General features: G+C 48.5%; 1 pseudogene; it reads left to right on the top strand.

Moving 5' to 3' along the window:
• The first annotated feature begins 5,034 nt into the window (after window positions 1-5,034).
• Window positions 5,035-16,172, top strand: LOC134346537 (E3 ubiquitin-protein ligase TRIM39-like; annotated as a pseudogene).
• Window positions 16,173-17,149: the final 977 nt, after the last annotated feature.

The raw sequence follows: 17,149 nt of genomic DNA, 5'->3' as shown, positions 1-17,149 counted from the left end.
AATATATATACAAAATACTAAACACGGAGTGAAAAAATATCTTACATTCTGAGTGCCATTTGGTCAATCCAGTCGGTCATGCTCACATGCTTTAAACCATTGCTGCTCAAGTTTTCTCAGAGGGGATGCAACTTTTCAATGTTGGCAGTATTCCCTGACGGACATCTCGCTGTGCTGGGAGACCACCAGGTTTCGGGTGGACGTCTCTCACTGAATTAATGATTTTCCAGCAGCTCCCACAGCTGCTGGTGACGTCCCAGCCGGTCGCTCTGGCCGGAGACTTCAACTGCATCATTGATGCGGCTGGAGGACCCGGTAGCGCTGACGGCAGGCTGGACAGTACCTCTAGACTCCTGATGGAAAAAGTGAAGACAGCCAAGCTGCGCGACGCCTTTGGCACCCCCACAGGTGGAGCACAGCAACAAGTCACCTGGACACGATCGGACGGCTCAGCCCGCTCCCGGATCGACTTCCTCTTCCTGTCTGAGTCCCTCACGGTCAGGTCCACCGACGTCACGCCGGTGTTCTTCTCTGACCACTGCCTTCTGAGAGCCACCTGTCACCTACGGGAGGACCGGAAGGCAGGCAGGGAGACGTGGAAGCTGAACGTAAAGCTGCTGACCCCAGAGAACACCGAGGAACTGGAGAGGGAGTACACAGGTTGGAGAACCTTGAAAGCCTTCTTTGATTCCCCGGTTCACTGGTAGGAAGCAACCAAGGAGCACATTAAGAGGTTCTTCATCCTCAAGGGTATCCAGAAGGCAAGGCAGGAGCAGAGGGAACTGCGTAAACTCCAGACAGAGTTGCAGCAACTTCTCCTTCTGCAGTCGAAGGGGGTGGATGTCAGGGAGGAATTGCGAGAGGTGAAGGGCCGGCAAGCCCAGCACCTCGCCGCTGAATCCTCCAAGATCATCTTCCGATGAAGGGTCCAAACCGTGGAGCAGGACGAGAGGTGCTCACGCTTCTTCTTCCAAAAGGTGCACAGGGGGAGCTCTGTGATCCACAACCTTAAGGAAGAGGACGGCTCAGTCGCGTCCTCGCAGACCGACATACTGAGGATCTGCAAGTCCTTCTATGCCGGTCTGTACGACGAAAAGGCCACAGAATCCACAGCCTCCCGCAACTTCCTGTCGTCTATCACACAGGTCTTAGACGACGGCAAGCGGGAGAGTCTGGATCAGCCACTGACCCTGGACGAGCTGACAGGCTCCATCCGTTCCTTTGGGTCGGGTAAGACTCCCGGAAGCGACGGCTTACCGGCTAAGTTGTACTCGGCTCTGTGGAACTGGATGGGCCCAGACCTGCTGGAAGTGTACAACGCTATGCTTCTGGCCGGCAGTATGTCTGAGTCCATGAGGAAGGGCATCATCACCCTCATCTACATGCAGAAGGGGGAAAGGGAGGACATTAGAAATTGGAGACCCATCTCTCTCCTGAATGTGGATTACAAGATCCTGTCCAAGGCTATCGCCAACAGGGTCAAGTCTGCTCTGGGACATGTGATCCACCCGGACCAAACCTGTGCTGTACCGGGCAGGAAGATCTCAGACAGCCTCGCGCTGCTGAGGGACACCATCGCCTACGTGCAGGACAGGGGGGTGGACGCCTGCCTGGTCAGCTTTCACCAGAAGAAAGCCCTCGACAGGATATCGCACACGTACATGGCGGACGTGCTCTCCAAAATGGGATTTGGGGAAGGAATCCGGAATTGGATTAGACTGCTCTACACAGACATCCGTAGTGCAGTCCAGGTTAACGGGTGCGAAACAGACAGCTTCCTCATCAGGTCTGGAGTCAGGCAGGGCTGTCTCCTTTCCCCTGTCTTGTTTGTCTGCTGCATAGAACCGTTTGCGGAAGCCATCAGGAGGGATGAGGGCATAAGAGGGGTGACGCTGCCAGGCAGTGGAGGGACCCAAGTGAAAACCTCCCTGTACATGGACGACGTCACCGTCTTCTGCTCTGATCCGATGTCAGTTCGCAGGTTGATTGGCACCTGAGAACAGTTCGAGCTAGCGTCGGGGGCCGGGGTCAACCGCACGAAGAGCGAAGCCATGCTCTTCGGCAACTGGCCCGACCGATCGATCACCATCAGGTCTGACCACGTGAAGGTGTTGGGGATCTGGTTCGGAGGGGCTGAGGCGTGCAACAAGAACTGGCAGGAGCGGACTGCTAAGGTGAAACAGAAACTGGGACTGTGGGGAGGGCGCTCCCTGTCGATAACGGGCAAGAACCTGGTCATCAGGTGTGAGGTGCTCTCAGGGCTGCTGTACTTGGCGCAGGTCTGGCCCGTCCCCCGCTCCTACAGCTCGGAAATCACCCTAGCTGTCTTCAGATTCGTCTGGGGATCCAAGATGGAGCGGGTGAGACGGACCGTCATGCACATGTCCCTGGACAACGGGGGCAAGAACGTCCCCAATGTCGCCCTCACCTTGATGGCCAGCTTCGTATGTGGCTGCATCAGGTTGTGTGTAGAACCCAGGTATGTGGGCACCAAGTACCACTATGTGCCCAGGTTCTACCTATCGCCCTGGCTACGAAGGATGGGTCTGCCCCCACTCCCGCGCAACGCCCCAGTCAGCTGGTCGTTGCCGGCATACCTGTCCTACGTTGCAAAGTTCTTCCAGGAGAACGCCTTTGACCACAGGGCCATCAGGCACTGGTCGGCACGTAATGTCCTGCAGACACTGCAGGAGAAGGACGTGATGGATACAGTGGTGTGGTTCCCTGAGCAAACTGTCCAGTTCATCTGGCAAAATGCCTCATCGCCAGATCTCACCAACAGGCAACAAGACCTCGCCTGGCTGGCGGTGAGAGGGGCCCTCCCAGTCAGAGCCCTCCTGTACGCCCGGAACGTCGGCTCCGCACCCCACTGCCCACGGGAGGACTGCAGTGAGGAGGAGTCTGTGACCCACCTCTTTGTTCGCAAAGTTCGCAAAGAGGGTGTGGAGGAGGATGGACGGGCTAGTGTCATGTTTCATCCCCAGCAGCTGCGTAACAGAGGACTCTCTGATCTGCGGGCTGTTCCCGGGGGACACACACGGAGACCAACATCCGGTGCTGCCAGCAGATCATCAACTCGGTGAAAGACGCTGTTTGGTCGGCCCGAAACTTGATGATCTACCAGCACATGGAGATGTCCGTGGGAGAATGCTGCCGACTGGCACATTCTCGGCTGCAGGAGTACGTGCTGAGGGACGCACTGAAACTCGGTGCAGCCACCGCAAGGGCCCGGTGGGGAAGGACCACAGTATAGGTTTCTCCACCCACGGGAGTGGGAGGGGTCGGGGGGCAGGGAGTATACCCCTCAACAATGATATGGTAAGCTGAACTACTGGAGTGCCACGTGGGTGGCTATAAATACGGATATGTACTGTGTATAATGCAAACGTATGTAAAGGATGAAAAGTTATTGAATGGTTTATTGTATATATTTATTTTTGAATAAAGTATATTTTGAAATATAAATAAAAATGATCTTCCAGCAGCAGTTTCCGTGCTGAATGACTCAATGTCACTGAGCTCACCGGAAACAGGAACATCAGCACGGAGGCCGGCAGGCCAAATGTCTCTTGTTTACAGAGGGACGATGAAACATTGCACCCTGCAGGAGCCCCGGCCTGACTTGAGGGTCCTGCCTTCTGTAATATCTCACCGTTGTGTTTAGAGGTGTGTGTGATCTGATGGATAAACTGAGGTGTTGGGAGGGTTTACACACATGATTGGGAGAGCTCGGATTAGACGGGTCACTGGGCCTGACTGATCTGCGGAAAGAGAATCAGAATCGGGTTTATTATATCTGTTATATCTGATGTGAAATGTGTTGCTTTGCAGCAGTAGTGCAGTGCACAGACATAACATCACTAAGAATTATAAAATAAATATATCAAGTGAAGGAATAATGGGGTATTCAGTGAGAATCAAAGAAGATGGCTGTGGTGTTTGGAGTTGATCATCTCAGCCACAGGACATCTCTACAGGCACTCCCCAGGACAGAGTCCTCGGCCCAAACACCCTCAGCTGCTTCATCAACGACCTTCTGTCCATCGTAAAGTCAGAGGTCGGGATGGTCACTGATGACGACACAATGTTCAGCACCATCTACCACTCCTCAGATAATGAAGCAGCCCACAACACAAATGCAGTAAGACCTGGGCAATATCCAGGCCTGGGCTGATAGGTGGCAAGTGACAATCACATCACGCAGTGTCAGGCAGTGATATCTGAGGAAGGGATCTCAGGAATCTAAGACAAATTGGAAAGCTTATAAAATGTTTAAACTAGGTTCCTTACAATCTGGGAAATTATGGTTAAAATTAATTAGACGAAGGGAGAAGGTCACTGAGAGGTGACGATATGACAGTCAGTACAGTGATTAGACTGTGGATGTGTTCAGTCAGCAAGGTGAAGCTCACTGGATCAAAGGTAAACAGGTGGAGGTTGGATTGCAGACCAGGGCAGGAGAGTTTATCATCAGATAAGGAGAGTCACGGCAGAAAAACAGGGTCAGAAATGAAAACAATGTATTACAGACAGCATTGGGAATTGGTTGTCAGTGAGATAGAGAGAGACCACAGAGAAATAATTAAAGATCAAATACTACAGAGAAATATAGATTCCTGATCATTTTTTGTGAAATCCACATGTCACCATTGTATAGCAGGAACCCGTAAGATCATTAACTCAGTGGAGTATCTTTGCGATGACACTCGATGTGTTGCCCGATGTTCACTGTAACAGGGTCTGAATAAATTGACTTGTTCCCGAAACTAACCACTGCTGTCTGGTAGGTTCTTTCTCTGCTGTTCCATCTGAACCATATTTTAGTGGGAGACTGGTCCCCACACCCACAACCCAACCCCCAGTCCCTCTGTCCCTCGAGCTGCTGCTGTGGAAGCTGCCTGATGAAGACTGTCAGACTCAGTGACGTGGAGATTGCAGAGCAACACACTTAAAATACCAGAGGAGTTAAATAGACAATCGACATCTCAGTTCGAGGACCTTCATCCGGACTGTCTCAACCTGGAGTATCTTCTGTCTATATTTCTCCACAAATGCTGTCTGATCCGCTGAGTTACTGCAGCCATTTTCAGTCCAGATTCCTGTATTTACTGTCCATTTTGTCTCTCTTTTCAGGACTTGCCCCTTCAGTTCTGCCGTAGACTGAACCAAGCCCTTCTCTCTGGCCTTAATGTGTTTCTGTTTAAAAACAGCTGTTTAATGCGTTTCTGATCCTTGCTGTGGAAATGAACACGATTCCTGCTCACTGAAAAGGAACATTCATTCCCGAGACTGCAGCGCCCCTAGTGGACAATCGCGGTACAGCAGGCGTTCAGCAGCTCCCCGAAGGTGAATGGTTCCGGAACCAGGAAGTCCCGAGAGTTAACATGGCTTTGAAAGGACAGGTCGAGAGTTTAACCGAGGAGGTAATTTGTTCCATCTGCCTGGAATTCTTCACCGATCCGGTTATACTGGACTGCGGACACAACTTCTGCCGCTTCTGCATCACACGGTATTGGGAAAGGGAGGAGAGAAACTCCTGCCCAGAATGTAGAGAGCAGTTTGCAGACCGCACCCTCAGGGTCAATCGGGTTTTAGCAAATCTGTCTGAGAAAGCTCGAAAACTAAGCCTGAATCCGAAAGAGAAGGAAAGTAAACTTCACTGCGAGAAACATGAGGAAGAACTGAAGCTGTTCTGTGAGACGGACAAGACACTGATCTGCCTGATCTGTAGAGATGCACTGGAACACAAGTCTCACCACTTCATGCCGGTTAACGAAGCCGTTGAAATCTACAAAGTAAAAGTAACCAGGTTTTGATCAGCTGTTTACCTAGTTGCATATTTTGGTCTAATATCTTCACTCTCTGATTCCCAGGATCGGGTTAAATCTTCCTTAGACTCTCTCACAAAAAAGAAATCTGATTTTGTGGAAATGGAGCAACAACAGAAAGAAAAGATTTCTGGAGTTCGGGTGAGTCTCCTGAGCAGAATTTACAAATTCGCTGCATAGTTTTGTTTCCTTCAATGCAGAATAGCAGAGTATCGCAGCTCCAGTAACCTGGGAAAGATCCCGACCCCTGGAGCTGTCCGCGTGGAGTTTGCATGTTCTCCCTGTAACCAGTACCTTCCTTTAACCGACATTGCATGGTTGAACGGTAAATTGGCTACTGTAAGTTGGGTGGTTTGTGAATCAGGTCGGAGTCAGTGGGTCAGAGACAGAGTATATATTTCAGGGAGATGTGGGGGAATGTGACGGAGGGGATTGTTCTGAAAACCAGCAGAAACATTAATGGGCTGAATGGTTACCTTCCATGTCAGAAGGAAATACAACACTAGTTTCAAATAGTAAACCAGCCTCTCCTTTCATTGACAGGAACAGTCACACAGCCTTCAGTCCCAGATCACATCCCATTTTGCTGAACTGCGCTGGGTTCTCACAGAGAAAGAGCAGCGTGCACTCTGAGATCTCAGGGAAGAAGAGGAGAGGATTCTGAATCCAATGGAAAAAAATCTTCGAGAGATTCAAGAGAATTTAAATTCTATCCAGAAGGAAATCTCAAAGTTACAGGAACAGATGGATCAACAAGAAAATATCACATTCCTCATGGTGAGAGATTTCAGTTTGTTTCTGTAAAAGTGCACAGTCACAAAATGATGTATTTTTTCTCAAATACAGTTGTTGTAAACTGATTTCCACCATGTAGACGTCCTGACTGTTCAGAATTATCATTGTCCCAAACCGGCCTCTCACAACGTCTGTACATCGCAGGACAGTCTGCAACCTTCTCGGGAATGAGTTACACTGATCAGAGCACTGAGCTGGTGATCATTTCTGTGATTCCCACGTATAATATCCCCTGATACTCAGAGTAACTCCCAATTAACATCACAGGTTATGAGTGTGTTTCTGATATTCTCTTCACCACATTTCTTGTAGGATTTGTTAACAACCAAATGTTGTTTTATCTTTGTCTTTTGGTGTCATAAAAACAGAAATATTTTCTCCACTTACACCCCATCAAATCCATTTGGAATGTTAAATTCCGCCATCTGATCTTCCCTGACAGCGTATCCAGATAAAAATGCACAACCTGTCCAGTCTCTCCTGTAAGATCCATCCTCTCAGTCATGGTATAATTTTCATAAACATTCCTTGTACTTTCTCCTGTGGTTCTGTGTTCCTCTTTCTCCATGAGATTAGTGGGAGTTTTCAAATTTTCAAAGGTACATTTAATGTCAGAGAAATGTATACAATACACATCCTGAAATTCTTTTTCTTCACAAACATCCACAAAAATGAAGGTATGCCCCAAAGAATGAATGAGTTAAATATTAGAACCTCAAAGCAGCCCCAGCTACGCCCTTCCACGCATAAGCAGTAGCAAGACAACGACCACCCACCCTCCCTCATCAGCAAAAAAGCATCAGCACCCTCTACCGAGCACTCAAGCGTGCAGTAAAGCATCAATATAAAGACACAGACTTGCAGTACCCCAAAGACTACTCACTCACCCAGTGATTCAGCATAACACAGGCTCTCTGTCCCTGTAAAGGGAAAAAGAGATGACCCATTTCACAGCGAGAGGGAAAACATAACAAACAACTCACTGATTTACAATGTTAAAAGTGTGCTGCATTGTTTTTTTTCAAGCTCTGTGCCAAAAGGACTCAGGTCTCTGGTCACACAGCCAGCAGCCAGCTTGTTGCTTTCGATCTTCCATCTCCCACGACACAACGATTCCCTGCAGAGGCACTGACCTCGAGTCTGCCCACCTCCAAAGTCACATAATCTCGGAACTTGAAGGCGTGCTAGTCTTCCAGGCCGCATCCTCAATATATTGAACAGCGGCCAGTCGTGAGACCCCGAGACTGGGTCTCATTCCCGCAAAGAACCGAAAGCAGCGTGTAACTCCAGGAAAAATAGAGATACTAAAGATAGAAATAGAGCTGTTTCCGGAGATGCTAGCAAAGCAGTCGTTGTTAAGCGCCATCATCCTCCTCAGCTCCAGGCAGCTTTTAATAACTTGGCTCAGATTCCTGATATTGCGATGCCAATGGTCAGTCTCAGTCAGTTGAGATCTGTGTTTGATTTATTTCAGGAGGAAGCTCATCGGAAGAGGAGGTAGGACATGGTCTATACTGAAACTCTGTATGGATTTGTAAAATAGTTCAAATATTACTGATGCTCAGTTTATAACTACATGTATAATATTTACAGGATCAGTGATGATGCCCAGATATTGTCAGTGACAGATGGTGCCCTACTGTCTGAAAAATTCTACCACCCCTATTTGTTCAACATAACGTTGGGAGAAGCGTTTGATGGTATTAAGCAAGGTAAAACATACAGATTCATCTGCCCTTATTTCAGACACAATTAATAATTAGACACAAAATTTGGCTGAAGGGGAAGTGAAGTTTATTCCGGCAACAACCCCACCTGTAGGGAGACATCACTGTCACATGATCATCTGGAGAAGTCAGACCCCTGAACACACCAACACTGGGGCAAAATATAACCAATTCACGGGACTGTTAGATGAACCACAGCATCCTGATCCCATTCATACTGGAAAAAACATGTCAATGCATTCCTCCACCATCAACTCTGCTCTCAATCGCATCTCCCCCATTTCACGCACATCTGCTCTCACTCCATCCTCCCGCCACCCCACTAGGAATAGGGTTCCCCTGGTCCTCACCTACCACCCCACCAGCCTCCGGGTCCAACATATTATTCTCCGTAACTTCCGCCACCTCCAACGGCATCCCACCACTAAGCACATCTTTCCCTCCCCACTACTCTGCTTTCTGCAGGGATCGCTCCCTACGCCACTCCCTTGTCCATTTGTCCCCCCCCCCCCATCCCTCCCCACTGATCTCCCTCCTGGCACTTATCCTTGTAAGCGGAACAAGTGCTACACATGCCCTTACACTTCCTCCCTTACCACCATTCAGGGCCCCAAACAGTCCTTCCAGGTGAGGCGACACTTCACCTGTGAGTCGGCTGGGGTGATACACTGCGTCCGGTGCTCCCGATGTGGCCTTGAAGCATTGTCAGACTGCACCCGGACACACCGATCAGCATTGACCTCGGTAAACGATGGGAGAAGCCCACACAGCATAACTGGTCTGGCAAATCTCGCTCACACACATAAACTAGAAGGATTGTCAGATTATAGTCAGGGCCTCAGCATTATACATTGTAATTTTTCAAAACTCGTTAGATTCTGGACTAGTTCCTGAGGATTGGAGGGTGGCTAATGTAACCCCACTTTTTAAAAAAGGAGGGAGAGAGAAACCGGGGAATTATAGGCCGGTTAGCCTAACGTCGGTGGTGGGGAAACTGCTGGAGTCAGTTATCAAGGATGTGATAACAGCACATTTGGAAAGCGGTGAAATGATCGGACAAAGTCAGCATGGATTTGTGAAAGGAAAATCATGTCTGACGAATCTCATAGAATTTTTTGAGGATGTAACTAGTAGAGTGGATAGGGGAGAACCAGTGGATGTGGTATATTTGGATTTTCAAAAGGCTTTTGACAAGGTCCCACACAGGAGATTAGTGTGCAAACTTAAAGCACACGGTATTGGGGGTAAGGTATTGGTGTGGGTGGAGAATTGGTTAGCAGACAGGAAGCAAAGAGTGGGAATAAACGGGACCTTTTCAGAATGGCAGGCGGTGACTAGTGGGGTACCGCAAGGCTCAGTGCTGGGACCCCAGTTGTTTACAATATATATTAATGACTTGGATGAGGGAATTAAATGCAGCATCTCCAAGTTTGCAGATGACACGAAGCTGGGTGGCAGTGTTAGCAGTGAGGAGGATGCTAAGAGGATGCAGGGTGACTTGGATAGGTTGGGTGAGTGGGCAAACTCATGGCAGATGCAATTTAATGTGGATAAATGTGAAGTTATCCACTTTGGTGGCAAAAATAGGAAAACAGATTATTATCTGAATGGTGGCCGATTAGGAAAAGGGGAGGTGCAATGAGACCTGGGTGTCATTATACACCAGTCATTGAAAGTGGGCATGCAGGTACAGCAGGCGGTGAAAAAGGCGAACGGTATGCTGGCATTTATAGCAAGAGGATTCGAGTACAGGAGCAGGGAGGTACTACTGCAGTTGTACAAGGCCTTGGTGAGACCACACCTGGAGTATTGTGTGCAGTTTTGGTCCCCTAATCTGAGGAAAGACATCCTTGCCATAGAGGGAGTACAAAGAAGGTTCACCAGATTGATTCCTGGGATGGCAGGTCTTTCATATGAAGAAAGACTGGATGAACTGGGCTTGTACTCATTGGAATTTAGAAGATTGAGGGGGGATCTGATTGAAACGTATAAGATCCTAAAGGGATTGGACAGGCTAGATGCGGGAAGATTGTTCCCGATGTTGGGGAGGTCTAGAACGAGGGGTCAAATTTTGAGGATAGAGGGGAAGCCTTTTAGGACCGAGGTTAGGAAAAACTTCTTCACACAGAGAGTGGTGAATCTGTGGAATTCTCTGCCACAGCAAACTGTTGAGGCCAGTTCATTAGCTATGTTTAAAAGGAAGTTAGATATGGCCCTTGTGGCTACAGGGGTCAGGGGGTATGGAGGGAAGGCTGGGTTCTGAGTTGGATGATCAGCCATGATCATAATAAATGGCGGTGCAGGCTCGAAGGGCCGAATGGCCTACTCCTGCACCTATTTTCTATGTTTCTATGTTATTTCCCTCAGTGACATGGAAACCATTCTCTCTCTTCAGACACAGTGAATGGTTTTTACTTGCTGAATTCACACACATGTCACACATTTTCAACATACACTGGACATGTGAAGACACACTGTAACATACAATACTTCAATGTGCACCCTCACCTTCAATGTGAACACACACTCGCTGATATTTACCACAACCAACACACACTCACACAGTGACACATATCCAAATGCACCATCAAAGTGGAACACATCAACAGAAAAACAGACACATTTCCGTGTGCTTGTCCCATATTCCTCTAACCATTTCCTATCCATGTACCTGTCTAAATTTATTATAAAATGTATTAATTATACCGGTTTCTACAGCTTCCTCTGACAGAAAATTCCACATGTACCCACTTCCCTCACAGATTGCTTAAAAAACTTTCTCTTCAATCTCTGCCCTCTGTTATTCTGGGGAAAGAGACCAGGTGTATGCACTTTACATCTGATCTCATGATTTTATGTACCTTGAAAAGGGGCCCCCCCTCAACATCCGACGCTCCAGGTAAATAGCCCCAGCTTATCCAGTCTCTCCTTTTAACCCAAGCCCTCCAGCCCTGGTAACATCTTCCTGTAATGACATCCTTCCCAGAGTCGGGGACCCAGAAATGCACACAAACTTCAAGTGTGGTCTATGATCAACATCAAAGGCCTTGGTGAAGTTCATGTGGACAATGTCTACCACCCTGTCCTGGTCAATCCTCTCTGTCACCTCTTCAACAAACTGGAATTTGTGAGACGTGATTTTCCATGCACAACGCCGTGCTGACTGTCCCTGATCAGTCCTCGTCTTTCCAAATGCTGTTTGATCCTGTCTCTCAGAAACTTTCCCACCACTGATGTTCGGCTTATGGACTGGACTTCCCTGGTACATTCTCCCCGTGAATGTGTGGGTTTCCTCGAGGTGCTCCAGTTCCTCCCACAGTTCAATTATCCAGTTGTTAGGCTCAGATTAAATCAGGGGTTTCTGGATGGTGGGGGTCATTGTAACTTGTCCCATGGTCAGGCTCGGATTAAATCAGGGGTTTCTGGGTGGTGGGGGTCAAAGGGCCGGAAGGGCCTATTCCGTGCTGTATCTCAATAAATAAATTACAGCTGATGAAAGTGCAGTAGACATCGTCTCCATGGAGTTTAGCGAGGGATTTGACAAGGTAGCAGAGAGTTAGATCACATGGGATACAGTACGATCTGGAATAGGATACAGAATTGTCTGGGTGGAGTCCTGTGACCAGTGGTTGTGCTGCAGGGATCGGTGCTGGGTCCACTGTTTTTCATCATTTTTATGAATGATTTGGAGAGAATGTAGGTGACATGTTTAGTAGGTTTGTGGAGGACTCTAAAATTGGTGGTTTCATGGACAGTGAAGAGGTTATTTATTTATTTAGATACAGTGTGAAACAGGCCGTCCCAGACCAATGACCTGCTCCACCCAGCAACAGTCGCTCTTCAACACTAGCTTAATCAAAGGAGATTTTACAATGACCAATTAACTTCCTAACCAGTTTGTTTTTGTACTAGAGTCAGAGAGTGACAGAAAAGTAGAACACAGAAACAGGCCCTTTGGCCCATCCGGTTCATGCCATCACATTTAAACTGCCTACTCCCATCGACCTGCACCGTGACCATAACCCTCAACACCTCTGCAATCCATGTACCTGTCCAAACTTCTCTTGAACATTGAAATCGAGTTTACATGTATCACCTGCACTGGCAGCTCATTCCACACTCTTCACAACCCTCTGAGTGAAGAAGTTTCCCCTCATGTTCCCCTTAAACTTTTCACCTTTCACCCTCACACATGACCTCCAGTTGCAGTCCTACCCACCATTTGCATTTACTCTCCTCATAATTTTGTATACCTCTCCATCTCCCCTCAGCCTTCTACATTACAAGGAATAAAGTCTTAACCTGTTCAATCTTTCCTTATAAATCAGGTCCTCCAGTCCAAGCAACATCCCTGTAAATGTTCTCTGTTCTCTTTCATCCTTATTTACATGTTTCTTGCAGGTAGGTGACCAAAACTGCACACAATACCCCAGATTAGACCTCACCAACATCTCATACAACTTCAGCATAACATCCCATCTCCTGTACTCAGTACTTCCATTTATTGACTGTTTATTGTTTATTGACATACTATATTGATCCCGGGGGAAATTGGTTTTCATTACAGTTTCGTTACAGGCGAATGGTATGCTGGCATTTATAGCAAGAGGATTCAAGTACAGGAGCAGGGAGGTACTACTGCAGTTGTACAAGGCCTTGGTGAGACCACACCTGGAGTATTCTGTGCAGTTTTGGTCCCCTAATCTGAAGAAAGACATCCTTGTCATAGAGGGAGTACAAAGAATGTTCACCAGATTGATTCCTGGGATGGCAGGACTTTCATATGATGAAAGACTGGATGAACTGGGCTTGTACTCGTTGGAATTTAGAAGGTTGAGGGGGGATCTGATTGAAACGTATAAAATCCTAAAGGGATTGGACAGGCTAGATGCAGGAAGATTGTTCCCGATGTTAGGGAAGTCCAGAACGAGGGGTCACAGTTTGAGGATAAAGGGGAAGCCTTTTAGGACCAAGATTAGGAAAAACTTCTTCACACAGAGAGTGGTGAATCTGTGGAATTCTATGCCACAGGAAACAGTTGAGGCCAGTTCATTGGCTATATTTAAGAGGGAGTTAGATATGGCTCTTGTGGCTACGGGGATCAGAGGGTATGGAGGGAAGGCTGGTGCAGGGTTCTAAGTTGGATGATCAGCCGTGATCATAATAAATGGCGGTGCAGGCTTGAAGGGCCGAATGGCCTACTCCTGCATCTATTTTCTATGTTTCTATGTAAAAGACATTGGGACAGGAAAGGCCTCAAAGCTCTCCATTTTTTTCTGGACACCAGAGCTAACCAGCTCCTCTCTACCGCCACTCTCCTCTGCTTAGCGGAACTCATCCTCACTCTCAATAAATTCTCCTTTGGCTCCTCCCACTTCATTTAGACAAAAGGTGGAGCCATGGGTCCAGCTATGCCTAATTGTTGGCTACATGGAACAGTCTGTGTTCCAAGCCCACACTGGTGACCATCCCACACTTCCCCTACACAACACTGATGACTGCATTGGTGCTGCTTCCTGCACCCATGCTGAACCCGTCAACTTCATCGACTTTGCCTCCAGCTTTCACCCTGCCCATTTCTGGTCCATTTCTGATACCTCCCTTCCCCTTCTTGATCTCTCTGTCTCTATCTCAAGAGACAACTATCCATTATAAACCAATGGACTCTCACAGTGACCTGGACTATACCTCCTCCCACCCTGCTACCTGTAAAAATGCCATTTCTTTCTCTGAACCCCTCCGTCTCCACCACATCTGCTCTCAGGATGAGGCTTTTCATTCTAGAATGAAGGAAATATCCTCCTTTTTCATAGAAAGGGGTTTCCCTTCCGCCACCATCAACACTGCCCTCAAATGCATCTCTTCCATTTTATGCACGTCTTCTCTTAGCCTATCCTCCGCCACCCTACCAGGAATAGGGTTCCTGTTGTCCTCAACTACCATCCCGCCAGCCTCTGTGTTCAGCAAATAATTCTCCAAAACTTCTGCCATATCCAATGAGATCCCACCACCAATTACATCTTTCCCTCCTGCCCCATGCAATTCCCTTGTCTGTTTGTCCCTCCCCACAGATCTCCCTCCTGGCACTGATCCTTGCAAGCGGAACAAGTTCTACACTTGCCTCTACACATTCTCTCTCACTACCATCCAGGGCCCTAAACAGTCCCTCCAGCTGAGGTGACACTTGACCTGAGTCTGTTGTGGTTATGTACTGTGTCCGGTGTTCCCAAAGTGGCCTCCTGTATATCAGCGAGACCCAACGTAGTTCAGGAGACTGCTTTGCCGAGCATCTACGCTACGTCCGCCAGAACGAGATCTCCCAGTGTCTATTTCCCATTCCCATTCTGATATGTCCTCCACTGTCGGGATAAGGCCACACTTGGGTTGGAGGAACAACACCTTTTATTCCACTTGGGGAGCCTCCAACATGATGGCAAGAACATTAATCTTAAACTTCCTGTAATGCCCCCAAACCACCCCTCCCCCTTCTCCATTTCCCATCCCCTTTTCCCCCTCTCAGCTCATTTTGCCAATCAACTTCCTAGCTTATTACTTCATCCCTCCTCCTCCGGGTTTCACCTATCACCTGGTGGTTCTCCCTCCCTCCGGACACCCACCTTTAAATCTACTCCTCAGCCTTTTCTCTCCAGTCCTGCCGAAACGTTGACTTTACTTTTTTCCATGGATGCTGCCTGGAGTGCTGGGTTCCTCCAGCATTTTGTATTTGTTGCTTGGACAGGTACATGTGTAGGAAAGGATTAAAGGAGTAATGCCCAATATAGGCAAATGGAACTAGATCATTAAAATGAGTTGGTCGGCACGAATGAATTCGGCCTTACCTGCATTTTAAATGCCTCCAGTGTTCATTCACCTTATCTTCTTCGAGCTGTTGCTCCACTCATTCCTCACATCTATCTACTGTTAACCCCCGCCCTTCTTTCCATTTTTGAGGAAAGGTCTCGGCTTGAAACATCGACTGTACATCTCCCTTAATACACGCTGCTCGACCCGCTGAGATCCTCCAGAATTTTGTGTGTGTTGATCGAGGAAAATCCGCTCTCCATGTCGAGGAAATTCTCGGAAACATGCTGGTTGTCCATCCGCTGTGTTTGGGTAAAACCCCAGGAAAGGGTCCTGTCGGCCTCTCCCCCGGTCCCGGGGTCGCGCTGCCCGAGTCTCCCCGCGATCCCCGGGGACTCTCTAATTCTCTGCTTCTCCCCTCAGTCTCTGTCACCCTGGATGTGGAAACGGCACAACCGGAGCTCGAGGTGTCTGAGGATCGGAAGAGTGTGAGATGTACCGGGACCCGGAGGAATCTCCCTGACACCGGGAAGAGGTTCACAGTCTGGGCTTTTGTGCTGGGATCAGAGGGATTCACATCGGGGAGACATTACTGGGAGGTGGAGGTGACGGGGAATCGGGGCTGGATTCTGGGAGTCGCCGCAGAGTCTGTGGAGAGGAAGGGAGGGGTCACACTGAGTCCGGAGACCGGATTCTGGATCATCGGGCGGTTTAATGACGAGATGAAGGTCCACACCTCCCCTCGATCCCGTCTCCCTGCCGGTCCCATCCCCGGGAGGGTGGGAGTTTATCTCAGTTACGAGTCCGGGACAGTGTCATTTTGCAACGCGCAGACCAAGTCCCATCTCCACACCTTCACTGGGAATAAATTCACGGAGAAACTTTATCCTTTATTCGGGACTGTATATCCAAACCAGTGGCTGAGAATCTGCTCCGGTTCCGCTCCGGGTCTGTAAACGGGTCGGGTCCGGGACCGGCGTCAGGAGTAAGTCAGTGTAAATATAAATGTGCGGAGACTGAAATAAACACGATTTCAGAATTATCGATCCATTAATCTTCACTCGTTCACCGCATCCGTCAACGGAACAGAAACACTGCGGATTCAGCAGCAGCCGCGGGTGGCGGGTCCTGAGCTCCCCGGTTCTCCCGGGTGCTAAAGTCCACCGGGACTGACCGGGTAACTGGGACAAGTGGTGGTGGTGCTAACTGGGAGAGGAAGGTCAGGGTGAATCTTGGTAACACGGGACATGTAGTGTTGGTAACACACGAAGCGGCGGAGTCTCCCAGCGTGTCAGGTAACATATGTGGAGGGAAATGGACAGGTGATGGGTGGATCCAGGTGAGGGGGTGATAGGTAGATGAGGGAGGGGTGGGGTGTGGAAATGTGTCAGATACTGGCAGGTGAGAGGTGTCAGTGACAAAGGGCTGACGATTTTGGAATGTGACAGGAGGGGAAAGTGGAGCCTGGAATAAAGGGAGGGAGGTGGGGAGGAGTGTGTGGGTGATGGGGAATGGAGAGAGTGGGGGAGGAGGGGAAAGAGATAAGGTGATGGGGCTGGTGAATCAGGAGGAGAGAGACAATTAAATACGAAAATTGACAGAGAGGGAGCGACCACCGAAAGTTTGAGAATTCAATGTTTATGATAACAGGTTGCAGACTGCCCAGGCAGAACATTACGAGACAAATAGAGCCAGAATCTCTGCTTTGAATCAGATAGACCATAAGACACAGGAGCAGAATTGGGTCATCTGGCCCATTGAGTCTGCTCCGCCATTCAATCATGGCTGATCCTTTTTTTCTCTCCTCCTCAACCCCAGAACCTATCAATCTCTGGCTTAAATACACCCAACGACCTGGCCTTCTCAGCTGCATGTGACAACAACTTCCACAAATTCACCATCTTCTGGCTAAAAAAAAATGTCTCTGAATCTCTGTTTTGAAAGTGCGCCCCTGTATCCTTAGGCTGTGCCCTCTTGTCCTAGACTCTCCCACCATGG

The sequence above is a fragment of the Mobula hypostoma genome, chromosome 5 (assembly GCF_963921235.1).
Source record: "Mobula hypostoma chromosome 5, sMobHyp1.1, whole genome shotgun sequence".
NCBI classification, from domain to species: Eukaryota; Metazoa; Chordata; class Chondrichthyes; order Myliobatiformes; family Myliobatidae; genus Mobula; species Mobula hypostoma.
This window is presented reverse-complemented; position numbering and strand designations above follow the sequence as displayed.